This window comes from Myotis yumanensis, unplaced genomic scaffold (genome assembly GCF_028538775.1).
Source record: "Myotis yumanensis isolate MYYU_CA2020_CCGP unplaced genomic scaffold, mMyoYum1.0.hap1 SCAF_2, whole genome shotgun sequence".
Lineage (NCBI taxonomy): Eukaryota > Metazoa > Chordata > Mammalia > Chiroptera > Vespertilionidae > Myotis > Myotis yumanensis.
The window spans coordinates 4,019,249-4,034,607 of record NW_027223753.1 but is presented as its reverse complement, the minus strand read 5'-3'; the positions used below and the strand labels follow the sequence as shown (position 1 = coordinate 4,034,607).

The 15,359-nt window shown below is 54.2% G+C and overlaps 1 protein-coding gene across 11 annotated transcripts in view; it reads right to left on the bottom strand.

Moving 5' to 3' along the window:
• Positions 1-15,359, bottom strand: part of CAMTA1 (calmodulin binding transcription activator 1) — a 674,030-nt gene that overhangs the window by 43,106 nt on the left and 615,565 nt on the right. The window contains exon 1 of one of the 11 annotated variants that reach the window (XM_070403996.1): positions 7,939-8,092. The exons of the other annotated variants lie outside the window; for them this stretch is intronic. The gene's annotated coding sequence lies outside the window, so the exon portion shown is untranslated. Of the gene's footprint in view, positions 1-7,938; positions 8,093-15,359 lie in introns of those variants that run through there. 11 annotated transcript variants of the gene reach the window in all.

Below are 15,359 nucleotides of genomic sequence, written 5' to 3'. Positions count from 1 at the left end.
ACACAGCCCACCAAGAGTGATGCGGATTTAACGGTGAATGCCACCCAGGGACCAGTATGGGAAACTGTTTGACCCAATAGCTCTATCATCCCCTCTCTTCCCACCACCATCGCCTCTCTTCCTTCTCAGTCTGCCCTGCCATTACTGCTCATGGTTCAGTCGCTTCCACTTCAACCACCACTGACACACGTCACCACCTCTTTAACCAACACCCCCCTACCCTTTCACTCTCTTTCCTTTGTTCCATCTGGGAATAAAAATAGGGTTGTCATTAAAATTACTAACAAGGAAGGGTCAACGGGGAAAAGGGGGGGGGGGGACATCTGTAATACTTTCAGCAATAAAGATAAATGTAAACATTAGTAAGACTATTAGGGTTATCAAGAAACTTAAATGACTGTCTTTGGGTTTAGCCTGATAAAAGGTAGAGGGGCCAGACTTTGTGACTTCAGAGAAGCAGCGTGAGCTCCAGCCTAGGAATGAAGACTCTTCCCCAAGAAGTTCCCATGGCTGGTTGTGTTACAGACACTTACTTTTATTTGACTTCATTTTTTAATACACTTATTTTTATCCTAGCAACATCATTTACTGTGCAAGTGTGAAGTTCGTTATTTCTTTTGTTTTGTAACGTGTGTATTACATATTTATGTGTTATATAGATTATGCATCCTACCTAATGTTTCATGGCGTATAGGTGATAGGTGCATATACACGTTATTTTAATTATTTTTCTCCTGTAAATACAGACTATCAAGGGTTCACAAAGGTTTTTGCTCTCAGGCTAGCCGGGTCCCACCTGTCCTCTGCTGCACTGTTTACCTGGAACGACTGGCTCACAGCTGAGGATACCGTCAATGGCAGGCGGGGCACTTCCTACATCAGATAAAACGTTTCTCACACACACACACACACACACACACACACGCACACATGCCAGCGGCATTGATTCTGGCCAGCGTGGAATGGATGGTGTCTTCTACTAGAAAAGACAAATGGATGTTTAAATAACTTTGCCGATGAATCCAAACCACAGCGCGTAATGTTAAGGGCATGAATCATGTTTTTTGGAAAGTGGGCCCAGGAACTGTTCGTCAGCGCCCGCTGAAAGGTTCGCTGGAAGGTGACGGCTCTGGTGTCTGGTTTAAAGTGGGACCACAGGGTAGAGTGATGGAGTGAGTCCTGTGAGTCTGCGGTTTTGGGATGAATGGTGCCTTCTCTGGGAAGATGGAGGAGCGCTGGTTCCCTCGCAGGATGCTGCCAGCGTCCCTCCTCCTTCCCCGCCTTGCTGGTCCTCCGGGGGCTCAGTGCTCTGCTCAGGGGGTGCTGCCCTTAATTCCTGGCTCCGGGCCAGGCCCTGCTAACAGAGCACTGCCCCCTCCTATTCAAGTGCCTGGACACAGGAGTCCAGCTGGGCTAAGGAGAACAGAGCAGTTCCTGGAACTACTGCAGAAAAAGCACCGTTTTCCCAGGGAAATTTGCTAAAAATGGCAAAAGAGAGGACTAGAGTTTTGAGCGGGCCACCTTGCTACCACTTCGGGAACCCCTGCCTGAGAATAAAATTGACCCAGAGGAGAGGCAAGCCAAGAGCGGGAATGACAGGCTCCTAAGGACACCCCTTAGGCACCTGGAACCAGCGGTGCCTGAAGGCAACTCCAGAGCTGGACTCCATGAGAGTCCATGGATTCCCCTGTGCACACAGGTCAGTTCGAGTGTGAGCTCTGCCACAGCTAAAAGAGGGGTCTAAGGTGAATCTACTAATTGAAATGGGGATCCTTTCACTAAATAAATACTGGGAAAGTTCTGCTTCCACTGACAAACTAAAAAATATTCAACGTCACTAAGTACACCACAGTAGTAGTCCACAGATGTCATTAGAATTTCTCTATAAAACGGGATAAACTAGGGTGGCAGGAAGCGGTCATGCTTATCGGAAACACTGTGATTACCCAAAGAAATCAGAAAACCAGGAAAAGGTATACTGAGCCCCGGCCTCGCTGGAGACCAGCTGCTGTTGACTTATATGGCAGCATCTTAGCTCAGTCAGGCCTCAGGTTGCTGCCCGATCGACTGACAGACACATCCCACAGGAGAGAATCACTTCAGAACACCAAGGTTCAAAGAGAACGTGGGGCCCTGGCCAGTGTGCTCAGTGGTTAGGGCATCGGCCTTCCCACCCAGGGGTCGAGGGCACGTACCTGGTTTGAAGGTTGGATCCCTGGTCCCAGTTAGGGAATGTTTGGGAGGCAACTGATCAATGTGTCTCTCTCACATTGATGTTTCTCTTTCTCTCTCTCTTCCTCCCTCGCCCCCTTTCTCTAAAAATCAATAGAAAAAAATATCCTCAGGTGAGGATGAAAAAATATAATAAAATAATAAAGAGAACGTGGGAATTTTCCGGTCGGGGCCTTTCACCAGCCCTTGACTGTGGTCCACAGAAAGAAATAGCGCTCCATACACACACTCATTTTTTCAGACAAAAACTTCCCAAATCCCCCCTTACCCTCACTACGTGCAACACACTTTGATTTTAACAAAGGCTGGTGCTGACCACTAAGTTAGTTTCCTGGACCGTTACTGACAGGTTTAGAAAACAGGGCAGGGCCCAGCGGGTGTGGCTCAGTGGTTGAGCGCCGACCTATGAACCAGGTCACGGTTCGATTCCTGGTCAAGGGCACATGCCCAGGTTGTGGCTCGAACCCCAGTTGGGGGCGTGCAGAAGGCAGCCGATCCATGATTCTCATCATTGATGTTTCTCTCTCTCTCTCCCCTTCTTCCACCCTCTCTGAAATCAATAAAAACATATGAATAAGAAGAAAACAGGGGCGGTGCTGAGACGCAGAAATGTAAGGCGATGTACCTGAGCGTTCTCACTGGGTTAGTGGCAGAGCTGGAACAAACCCTCGCGCTCACCCTACTGTGTGACCTGAAAGCAGACAGCTGCTATCGAACACATTCTCAGGCAGCGAGTGCGGGCCCGGCTTAGGACAGCCGGAGAGATGACTCAGGTGGCCACCCAGCTATCTGTCCACACGGGTTCAGGCCGAGGCTCCAGGCCACTTCAAGACCACTTCACGGAAAACCCAAGCTGCCCGGGGACCTTGAACTGACCTCAATGGGAGAGCCTTCGCAGCCTGTGCTTACATTACCGACAGACAAGGCTGAACTGAATTACACAAAGGAGGATCAGAGGCGAGTTTGTTTTAGGCTTGAAAAAATTCATTCCATTCTCCTCACTCTATCCAAAGAGTAACCCCACACGTACAATCTTTCTGTTGACTAACAGCATTGATGAAACTCCCCTCTCACCCCCCCCGCCCCCCCCCCCCCCGATTTCATTATGGTGGGGCAGTAGGGGGTACAGCTTAGGTGCCCCTCCCCACCCCACAAAGAGCTGAAAATCCAATCTGGGGCGGGGGCGGGGTGGTGGGGGAGGGAAAAGGCTTCATCAAGGAGGTAAGATTTGAGTTGGGCTCAGAGATTAAGGAGGTAGAATTTAGAGCAGGGTGTGGGGCGGGGCAAGCAGACAGACAGCAATAGGGTGCATGCTGAGCAGTTGTTGGGGGGCAGGGGGAGGCTGGCTCAGAGAGTGGGGTCAGATTTGGAGGGGGACGAAGTCAGATAGAAGAAGGAAAGTGAAAAAAGAAAATAGAGAGATTAACTGGCTAATGTGGGTAGTTGCTAAACGTTAATATATTTGGAGAAACTTATTCCCATTATTTGCCATCTTTTCCCACATTACAAATATGTTATGTAAGTTTAGCATCGGCAGCTTACCTCTTATAACCGTCTGCCCTGGCTAAACTCCTCCCGCATTTTACCTCCCTCACATCCATGCTTCATGACTAATTACAATTTGCTTAACTGACGCAGAGTAGGTGCTTCACACGTGCCGGCTGATCTCTCCATACGTCTCATGTCTAAAGTTATAGGGACCATGATGTGCTTTCGAAACTACCCCCTGAATCACTTTCCCGGACCCTCACTTTCCTTCTGCCGAGTCCTTCACGTCATCTCTTTCATCCTGCTTCACTGAGAGGAAGTTCCTTAAAATGAAGCATCGGACAGGATTGTACTGGCCTTGTCTCCCTCCACCCCCGTTTAAAAAAGCCACTCGCCACGGTGCTGTATCGCTTAGGGGTGGCGAGCAGTCACCTCCTGGTGGTGAAGGCATCTCCCTGCCTGCCGTGTGCACACCCGCATCCAGGCCCGTCCGAGAACAGAAGGAACACGCGGTCCTGTGGCTTCAGGGCAGTCCGTCCGGGGAGGGGTAAGCCCGTCACCGAGGACCCTCGTGGTCATGAACTCTCACATCCTCCCGGTGAGGGGACGACACCCGTGTGTGCTGCCCTGCAGGCTCCCGGGCACCTCCTGAATGTTCCGTGTGACGCACGTCAGCGTGGGCTCGTTAATGTCTCATCCAGACTTCTCCCGTCATCACTGAAAACCAACCACTGGCTGTCAGAACGCACATGGGAAATGGGAAAACTCACGGTATGAAGGTGTCAGAAGACAAAGTGAAGCCCACAGCGCTGCTCCCACCACGGCAGGGAGGCCGGGAACCGCTCACGGCCTGCTGCCAGGAAGTGCGGAAGATTTTAGGGAATGAATGCTGTTGACTAACCTCCCCGGTCCCTCCGTCTCACTGTCCCGGACCCTCACTGCGTCTCTTCATCTTGCTTCACTGTGTAATGTGTGTCTCTGGAAGCTCCCTTCAATCACTTTTTGAAAAAGAAGTTGAGGTGCACATGAATCAACTTGTATCGTGTGGATGCCAAAAGCTTTTTGGCAAAAGAACAGGTAAGTGAAGTAAGCTCTCAAATCCTGGGCTTCCGCACTCTGACAGGAGGCCGTGGCTCATGTTGAACGATACTGACCTGGCACCACTCAGGCTCCTATTGAAAAGATCAATGGAGCAAACATTCAATCCCTCTGAGCCTTTAACTGTGAGAAGACACGGCAGGCGACGCTGGACAGCTGGGGGAAGGGGTGGGGACGTGTACCAAGAAGAATAAAGGACTTCCAGAAATCACTGCCCGGGCTAGAGAAGTGTGCCGCCTTTAACAAAATGGCCTTTTATATATACATATACTATACATACATTGATGTCAGAGAGGAAGGGAGAGGGAGAGAGAGAGAGAGATAAAAACGTCAATGATGAGAGAGAATCATTGATTGGCTGCTTCCTGCACGCCCCCTACTGGGGATCGAGCCCACAACCCGGGCATGTGCCCTTGACTAAAATCGAACTTGGGACCCTTCAGTCCGCAGGCTGACACTCTATCCACTGAGCCAAACCGGCGAGGGCCGAAATGGCCTTTTTTGACCTTTCTGGGTAGTACCTAAATTTGTGTCTTAAGTATATGTATTTACAATTTTTCTATAAACATTAAAGAAAACAAACAAACAAAAAAGGCAGCCTATAAGCACAGCTCTGCAGCTCCAGAAGTTCATGACAACACTCAAAACACGAGAACAATTCGGACCGTCCCAAGAGGACACTCGACGTCCCCAAAATGTCCGTTTCCCGCGTGCCAGAAGGCAAGGGGGCGTGAACCCAGCGCGTGACTCTTAGCCATCAATAAAAGCTCCACGTCTTTCACTCGGGAAACTTTCAACGTCAACCAATTCTTTAACTTCGATCTTTCTCACAGAAGGCGAAAATGCCTCGGGTGCACCCGTTATCTGTTCTCCCGAACAGTCCACCGCGCACGCACTGCGTGGGGACAGCTGCTGTCAGGGCGGGAAGGCTAGCACAGTCCTGAACAGAGGACTGAAGGAAATAATGATGTCTGTGTTTATCCCAAAAGCAGAAGAACTGATACACACCCTTAAATAATGCAACATTGTTGTTAACGACCGACGGCATTAAATACTGTGTCGCCTCTCAGAGTCTTTGGAATATAATTAATTGGCATGAGCAAACCGAGGTCCCTTCAGAATTCGCAGCCACCCTCTGCGTGCTTTTGTAACTCAGCTAAATTCATCTGGGAAATGCATATCCTGTAAGTAAACGCTATATAGTCTAGAACATCAAACATTTTTACTTCCTAAATCACAAGTAAAAATAAAGAGAAACATAAGTTTATTTACCATCATCTAATTCTAACCTTAAAAGAATAAAAATTTTCCTATAAACACACACCATGCAAAGGGCTACTGCTTCCTGTATTTCTATCAAGTTCCCAGGCTATAGTTTCTTTATAGGACAGAGAGTCCTTATGCGGCGAGAGGAAAGGACTCCATTATAGAGAGCCAGATATTTTCCATGTCTGACAAAATGTTGGGAGCATAAATTTAAAGTTTTGGGTTTTGGCCTCACTGGTGAAAAAAAAAATAATGCATTCGACCAACGACAAGAGGCACTTCTGTGATGATCTGAGAGCCCTCTCGCGTTCACTGCCTCTGCTCTGCTAACCAGACTTCAGGCCAAGAGAATCTCCCAAGCAGAGTGGGGTAAATATAAGAGTTTAAAACAGTTATCATTCCCTGAAGCAACTGCTCAAGATAATCTGCAAGAGTATTATAGTTTCAGAAATTATTTTGCTGCTTCATTTGTAGATAAAGTTGTTTTGACACCCATAGAAATCCTTGGAAATTCAAAGTCTCAAACCTTGAACGTCACTAGCAGGGCTGCCTCTAATGTCGTGCAACAGCTAGGAAACCAAATCACGAGACCCTGTAAGTGCAAGGCCACACTGAGCTTCCCTTCCGGCCGCCTGAGCTGGCCTGGTGGAAGCGAGGGTCCAGGGCCCCTCCACTCAGTCCCCGGTCTGCCTGTGGCAAAGCTCTCAGCAAGCTCTTCCCGACCTTCAGCCTCTGAACTCAACCGACTTTCCCTGCGGAGTTCCACACACGGATTCTTAAGATTCATTCAGTCCCCTGGCCTGCTCGGAGAGGCAGCCCCCAAACCCGGGCTGCAGAGGCGCCCAGCGGCCCCTCCCACCTCCCTGGGCCAAGGGGTCACCTGTCTCGGCCCTTCTGGCTTCTCCCCGCACGCCCCCACCAAAGGAGCGCCTGTTCTGGCCCCCTGACCCCTTCCCCCCCACCCCCCGGAGCCCCGCCGAGGGGCACCTAGCCCACCCCTCTCCCTGCGCCCTGCCGAAGGGGCACCTGTCCCTGTCCCTCTCCCCGTCCTGCCTGCGAGCACCTGTCCCCTCCCCGCCCGTGTCCCCCGCCCACCCGTGTCCCCTGCAGCCGGAGGGAGCGCTGGATCCAAAAAGCCCGCCGCGCAGGCGGCGCCTGGAAGACAAAAACCAGCCGGCGGCCCCACCCCGCCCCGCGCGCCCGCCCTCCCCAACTCACCTCCACTCCCGCTGCCCGCGCACACGCGTGTTCTCACACGCACTCCCGCCCTCGTAGAATCGCGCTCGCGCTCAGCCTCATTCCCTAAGTCCGCGTGACCTCACACCCACTCCGCGCACTTCTCCCGCAGACACACGACGCGCACCCGTCAAAACACGCCGGGCCGGGCACTCCCGCCTCAACACCCACGCAGCCCCTCTCGCTCACTCTCCCGCTGTTCCGCGAACACGCGTGTCGCACACCGGCTCCTAAAACACGCGCGAGCGCCCCGCAGACTCACCCCATGCCCCTCCCTGAGTCTCACACGCCCTGTCAACACACGCAGGTCCCCACGCGCGCTCACGCGTCAAAACACACTGATCGCTCCCCCCCACGCGCGTAAACACTCGCGCCCCTCACCTTCCAGACCCCTCTCCTGCACACACACGCGTGTGTCCTGGCACCCACGCTCACACCCGCTCCCCCAGTGTAAACATCCGCGCCCCCCACCGCGAGCACGCGTGCTCCCCACGCCCGGGGCGCAGCGCGCGGCCCCCCCCCCCCCCCCCGGCCCCGGCCCCGCCCCCGCGCGCCCCCCGCCGGCCGCCGCCCTCGATCGCACGCGCCGGGCCGACTCCCCGGCCGCCGCGCACTCACTGGACTCGGGGAGCACGACCGCCGCTCGCAGCGCTGGCGCCTCGCCGCCGGGTCTGCCTCCTCCTCCCGCGCGGCCCCGCCCGGCCCGGCCCGGTCCCAACCACAGCCTGGCCCAACCCGCTCAGCACCACACGCCGCGGCTGCAAAGACTCGGCTCCGGGTACCGCCGTCTCCCCGCCACAGCCCGAGAGCGCCGCCCGGGCCAATGGCGGGGCGCGGCGGTGAGCTCACCGGCCCCGGCCCCGCCCGCGCGCCAATCCGCGGGCGCCACGTCACCGGGAGCCGGGCAGAGGCAGGTGTGGGGCGCGGAGCCGCCGGGCGCGGGGACTGCGCCGGAACTGCGCCCGAGCCGCGCGGCGCCGCGCTGGACGGCGGGGGCCCGGCCGGAGGGTGCGGGCGGAGCGCGTCCCCGCGGCCCCGGCGCCTGCAGACGAGGTCCGGGCGGCACACGGCCCCTCGCGACGGCCCCGCCTGGACCCCCGCCCAGAATCCGGGAGGCCCGCCAGGCGGGGCGGCCGCGGTCCGCTCGAGGGCAGGGGAGGTACGAGCTCGACGGCCGCACCCGGGCTCAGGGCCCCAGGAGGCCGCCTCGGGGATCCGCGCCACGAGGCAGGGGCGCACGGGCTGCGTGTTCTCTCCCCCGGAGCCGCCCACGCCCGGACCATGGACTCTTGGCCCCGCGGCGCCGTCGGGTCTGCGTGGGAGCCCCGCGCCCCGTGGCCCTCGCGTACCTGGGCTCGGGCTTCCGACGCGGCCCTGGCGCACCCTGCGGCGGCAGCGTCTGCAATGCAGCCGCGGGAGGAGCGGGCACTGCGCAGGCCGAGCCGCGAGCGGGGGAGCGGGAAGGCTGGGCGGGAAGGAGGGGCGCAGGGCGCGGCTACGCAGCCGAAGGCGGAGGAGCCCGGGAGGAGGCGAGAGCAGTGGGCGGGTCCGGGTCCCGAGTGCGAAGGGGCCCTGGGCGTCGGTCAAGGTGGGGCCGAGAAGGTCTGCGCAGTGACGGAGAACAGCGCCCCCCGGGGATTTCGGGAGCGTCCAGTGCTCCGGTCGCAGTTCTGAGCGCCTTAGCTGGAGTCGCAGGGCCTCCCCCGCTCCCCTGGTCTAGCCCCGGTGTCCCCAAGTTCACGTGTCAGCTTTCCCACCCGGACGCTTCTGCAGAATAGCCTCTCACCCTGGTCTCCCGCCTCCAGCCTCCGCCCCACGCCCAGGTCACACCTCTCCATTAAAGCTCAGCATCTCCCAGCAGCCTCTCCAGGCACCCCGCGTGGACACCACCCCCCTCCCTTCTGTTTGCCGGATAAAATCTGTTCCCCGATGCTATTCAAAGCCCCCACCCCTACACGCTGGCCACGCACACAGAGCCGATAACCTATGCAGGCTTGTGATGAGGTCATCTTTCCCCCTCATATTGTCTGTTATCTTTAAAATTGATTTTGTCTCCTTTCTGCCATCTGGGTTAAAAAGACTCTCAAAAGATGGGAACAGCGTCTCTTTATTCTGACCTGAAACACACACGAAAACAACCACAGGATTTTGCATAGCGCTTAAGCCTGTGCAGCCAAAATGGAACCGTTAGAGGCCAAGCCAAGGACCCCAGGCAGGGTCCCAGCCTGTGCCACACCTCTGAGCCAGGCCCTGCCAGTTCTCGCTGTTGGGGGCTGACCACCGATTCTAAACCTCGGGAAGTCCCTCAGCAGCCCGGGTGAAGTCAGAACACGGAACATAGTCACAGTCCTGCTCCATCAAGTCCTCATATTCCTGCCCCCCCTCTGCTTCTCACCCCCTCTCGCGGCAAAGGACGTCCCAACTCTGCTTAAGTACCTTCTCCCCTTTCTCTGTTAGCCACACTCCCTTCCATTCCTTAAGGCCTGACTCCAAACGCACCTCGCCCCACCTCCCGGCTTTCCCCGACTCTCTGAGCAGACCTGTCCCGGGAGCACTGTTAAAAATGCACTCATAAAGGGGGTCTGTTTGTTTCCGGGGCAACAACGCAAGGGTTGTAGTCAATGGCAAGGGCTCTGGACACAGGCCGCCTACATGCAGTTAGATTCTCCCGCTTGCTAGCTGTGCCCTCCTCACCCTGCCTTCACGCCTGAGGGTGAGAATGGAATGAGTCAGTACGTAGATGCAAGGTGCCTGGCACACAAGTACACTCACTACAGGTTAGCTCTCAGAAGGCGGGGCATTGGGGGTGGTGGGTAGTGACTGGAGCGGGGGCGAGGGGGCTTCTGGGTTTCCGATCATGTTCTGTGACCTGGACACTGGTTTTAGTTTGTGAAAAGTCAGTTTAGTTGGTGACCGGAGTTTCACATATGATATGTGCACTTTTCCATATGTATATCGTGTACATATATGTTGGTAAAAGGGGGTTGGAAAAGTTAGTTTTCACTAGCTAAACTGAGACAGGCCTAATCTCCGTGAGAAGAGAGATGAAGTCTTCACCTATCCTGGCACCGTGCACAATGCGGGCCCCTGTAAGTGCTCGGCTACTAGTTGCTGAATCCCCCTGAATGGATGGTGAGACACAGAGACCAACTGGGAGGGGTGAGGAGGAGCCACGCCCACCTTCATATTCCTGAGCGCCAGGGAACTCGGGATGGCAGGACCCAGGTTCAGGCGCCTGGGCCCCAGCTAAGGAGGAGTCCTTCTGGCTTTCGTAGCTCTCAGGTGGGGAGGGTTTTGGTCCTGGGATTGTTCGCAAAGGCAGGGGTTAAGCCCTGGGCTCAGACCTGGCATCCAGCTGCCTGAGGAGCCACGGGGAACCCATGACCCTTCACCTTCCTCCAGCAGCCCATGTCGGCCTGGCATGCGAGAAAGGTAGGGTCATGGATGCTTCAGGCCGTTGGCTGTGCCTGGTGGTAGAGGTGGGCTCAGCAGCCTGGAGGCCTCCGTGCAGGCAGCCTCAGGGGGCGTTTCTGCAGAAGGGACGTCTCCTGCCTGTCGCTTGGGTGGGGCTGTTCCCTCCCGGATGGTCCCACACTGATTCCCCCCGCCGCATCTCTGTCTTGGAGGGAGGCCCATGCATACAAAGCTGGGCGGGGCGGGCTGGGTGTCTGAGCCGGCTCAGCTCAGACAGCATGCCAGAACCAAGGGCCACAGGTTGTCTTCCCTTGGGGGTGTTCATGTTCCTTTTCTCAGGGTAGGAAATGACAGGGTAAGGCATGCCTGTCATTCCAGCAAGTCATTACACTGCATTTTATGGGGCTTTGAGGATGCCTGGGTCATTTTTTAAAATAGAGAAAAAGAAGCCCAGCCGGCGTGGCTCAGTGGTTGAGCGTCGATCTATGAACCAGGAGATCACGGTTCAATTCCTCACCAGAGCACATGCCCGGGTTGCAGGCTCAATCCCCAGTGTGGGGTGTGCAGGAGGCAGCCGATCAGTGATTCTCTCTCATCATTTGATGTTTCTATCTCTCCCTCTCCCTTCCTCTCTGCGGAGGGTCTCGTGATGAACCAAGCAGGTGTGGATCCTGTGGCAGGGGAGGAAGAAGGATGTCGGATGCCTGCTATCCACCTGCTGTTAGGCTAGACGGGGGTTGAGAATATCCGCCCATGGGCTTTATACAGCCGGAGAAATCGTTTGGTCTGGCCCTGCCAAGGTGTTAGGGGTGAGTTAATTAAATGACCAAATATAGCAGGCTAATTTTTTTGTTGTTAATCCTCATCCGAGGACATTTTTCCACTGATATTTTAGAGAGAATGGAAGGGAGGGGGAGAGACAGAGAGAAACATCGATGTTAGAGGGACACATCGATTGGTTGCATCCTGCACACGCCCTAACGGGCCAGGGATCGAGCCTGCAACTGAGATACGTGCACCTAACCAGAATCAAACCTGGGACCCTTCAGTCCGTGGGCTGATGCTCTATCCACTGAGCCAAACCAGCTAGGGCAGCAGGCTAATTGTTAAGTTGATAATTGTGTATGGCCTGAGAATGATGCTATAAATATCCAAATGGCCTTTGGCAAGAAAAAGGTTCCCCACTCCTGCGCTAGACACTCACACACTGCTGCCCTTTCTCCGCACGCTGGATAGTGTATAGAGGACAAAACGAAGAACTCAAGCGGTCAGATAACTTGGCCAAAGACACAGAGATGGTCAGCAGCACACCTGGGGTTCAAGTCCCTACTATGATGGCTCTCCAAGTCCCTGAAGACTCCTGGGTCATTCGGGTACCATTTGGTTAAGAAAGCAGCCTGGCAATTTCCAGAAGCAGTGACCTGCCCGCCACACTGCCCCCATCCCAGCAACGGTAAACGCTTGTTTCTGTAAAGATGTCGACTCTGCTGGGCCAGGTCCCTAAGTGACAGTGATGGGTAGAGCGCCCCCCCCCCCCCCTACCAACTGGCATTGAACTTGTGGCAAGAGTGAGAGAGAAACCACTGAGACTGGGCTGCACCAGAACCTGGCCTCTCCTCTCGGAAGAAATCAAAGATGTTTCCGCATGTGTCAACTTCCAGTTAAAAATCAAATTGGACTCTTCCCAAAGGAAGTAACACTTTAAAGATAAGTGCAAGATGCATTTTTAAAAACCACATTTTTAACAACTATAGGTCAGGGTGGCAAAGCAATTCAATGGAGAAAGCAGAGCCTTTCAACAAACACTGCCAGGACACGGCCATCCTCAAGCACAAGAATGAAGTCAATGCCCTACCTCACACCATATATAAAAATTAAAACAGATCAGCCCAGGCCGGATGGCTCGGTTAGTCAGAGTGTTAACCTGTCCATCAAAACGTTGTGGGTTCAATTCCTGATCAGGGAACATACCTAGGTTGTGGGTTTGACCCCCAGTCGGGGTGCATACAAAAGGCAACCGATTGATGTTTCCCCCTCTCTCTCTTTTTCTCCCTCTTCCTCTCTTTAAAATCAATAAAAAACCATATATAAAGATCAAAGACATAAATGTAAGAGCCGAAACTAAAAAAAAACCACAACTCTTAGAAAACATAGGGACCACATCAACATGACCTCAGACCTCATTCGCAGAGGAGGAAACTGAGGCACAGGAAGAGAAAGAAGCTGGCCTATCCTCAGATTTGACAACTGTTTCTTAGATATTACATCAAATGCAAGAAACCAAGGAAAAAACAGATACTGTAAATTGGACTTCATCAAATTTAAGACTGTGATTCCAAGGATGTCACAAAGAAAGTGAAAAAGACCACTCTCTGAAGGGGAGGACATATTTGGAAATCATCTTTCTACACTAATAAAAGAGAAACATGCAAATTTGTGTTACTCTGCTACACCCACCAGCCAATCAGGATGAGTATGCAAATTAACACAACAAATATGGCGGTTAATTTGCATATGCAGGCGCTGAGTGAAGACTGAAGACGACTAAAGACTGAAGAGGCTTGGCTTATCCACTGCAGCCGGAGCAGAGAAGCCAAGCCTCGTTGCAGCTGGAGTGGAGAAGCCTAGCCTCGCTGCTGCGGCCACAACGGAGAAGCCAAGCCTTGCCGCTGCGGCCCGACCAAAGGCCTGGGTCCCGGGTGCTGAAGGAAAACCGGTGCTGGCAGCCAGGGGAAGGAAGGCCTATTGTGCAAATCTTTGTGCAATGGGCCTCTAGTATATATACAAAAGCCTAAGTGACCCTTTGTCTGGTAGCTATGATGTGCACTGACCACCAGGGGGCAGACGCTCAATGCACAGGCATGGAAACATGGAACAGACTAATGAATCTCAGAGGGAAGGGAAGAGATTAACCAAAGATCTTATATGCACACTAGAGGCCCGGTGCACAAATTCTTGCACCGGGCCAGTTTCAGCCTGATCCCCACAGGCCAGGCTGAGGGACCCCACTGGTGCATGAATCCTTGCACTGGGCCTCTAGTATATCTGATAACGGACATGTATCTAGAATATAAAAAGAATTTTTACAGCTCAAAAGTAAAAAGGCAAATAACCCCCTTTTTTTAAAAAAAAAAATGGACAAAGGATCTAAAGAGGCATTTCTCCAAGGAAGACATACAAATAGTCCATAAGCACATGAGAACATACTCAGCATCATTGTCAATGGGGAAATGCAAGTCAAAACCACAGGGAGACATCACTTGACACCCACTGGGATGGCTAATAAAAAAGACCGACAACAACAAATGCTGACAAGGACATAGAGCAATCGAAACCCTCACACCTTGCTGGTGGGAATGTAAAATAGTCTGTCAGTTCCTCAAAAGGTTAACCAGTTAACTGCCACGCGTCCAAAACCGAAACCATCCCCACACGCCACGATCTTTTGAATTTAATTACGTCTATAGACGCTTATGGCGTACCAAGGGTTACTCATAGAGTTACCATGAGACCCCTCCTAGGCATGTGCCTGAGAGAAATGAACACATATGTCCGTCCAGATGGACATTTCCTTGGCAATAAAAGGCAATGAACTAGTAGATGCTACAACATGGATGGACCTTGAAGGGCCAAGGCCTGGGTCAGCAGCCTGGGCTCCACACTAACTACCTGGGCGGCCAGCTTCTTTCTCTTCCTGTGCCTCAGTTTCCTCCTCTGCGAATGAGGTCTGAGGTCATGTTGATGTGGTCCTGGGCGTGTGCAGCGTGACCTGACACAGCAAGCGCCCTGTGCTCCGGCTGCAGGGACTCTGCATTTGAGATGACCCGTCCTGTGCACGCGGCTGCACGCGTGAGCCCAGGCGGAACCAGCAGACTAACAGCCCACCCAACCCGCAGCTGAAGAAACGAGCACAGACCACGTAAGCTCTGGGGTGGCTGGTGACGGAGGGGTCAGTGGTGTGGGGGCCGTGGGAGGAAAGGTGTTTGCTACCAGGGCGAAGCGGGCAGGCATGATTGGTGCTGCCTCGGGGGGAGGGGGCAGCCGCCAGCTCTGACGTGCGGGAAGGAAGAGATGCGTTGGCCACCGGCTGAGAATGCGGGGAACTCTCTGAGGGACACGATGCAGGAAGAGAATTGGAAGGAGTTGGGTGAAAACACCGTGACCTCATTCTCCCTAGTGGCTCACACGGCCCAGTCACCCCTTCGCTGCCCCCCGGGCTGCGTGCGCGCGAGACCAGCCGTCGCCAACCTTTCGGACCTCAGGCACCACCAGTGCTCCGCGGACCACCGGTTGGCGACCGCTGCGCTGGACGATAGAATACATGCCAGTCTCTGCACAAGAGGCCCTGCTCTCAGGGGCAGCGGGGTCACAGGTGGGCAGCCCAACCTCCCAGGAAGTGGTCCTGCTTGGCCATAACGCACCCAATGGGCTTCAGCATCTGACGGCCCTGAGTGTGAATCCCTAGCCCTGTGACACAGGAAAAGTCACCCGGCCCTCTGAGACTCAGGTTCCTCCTCAGTGAAACGGGTATGGAAACATCTGGAAACATGGGGGGCATGGCATTGGCGTTTCAGTGGCTGCATCACGTCCCAGGGAGGTATCTGTGGATCTCACAGCTTGGGGCC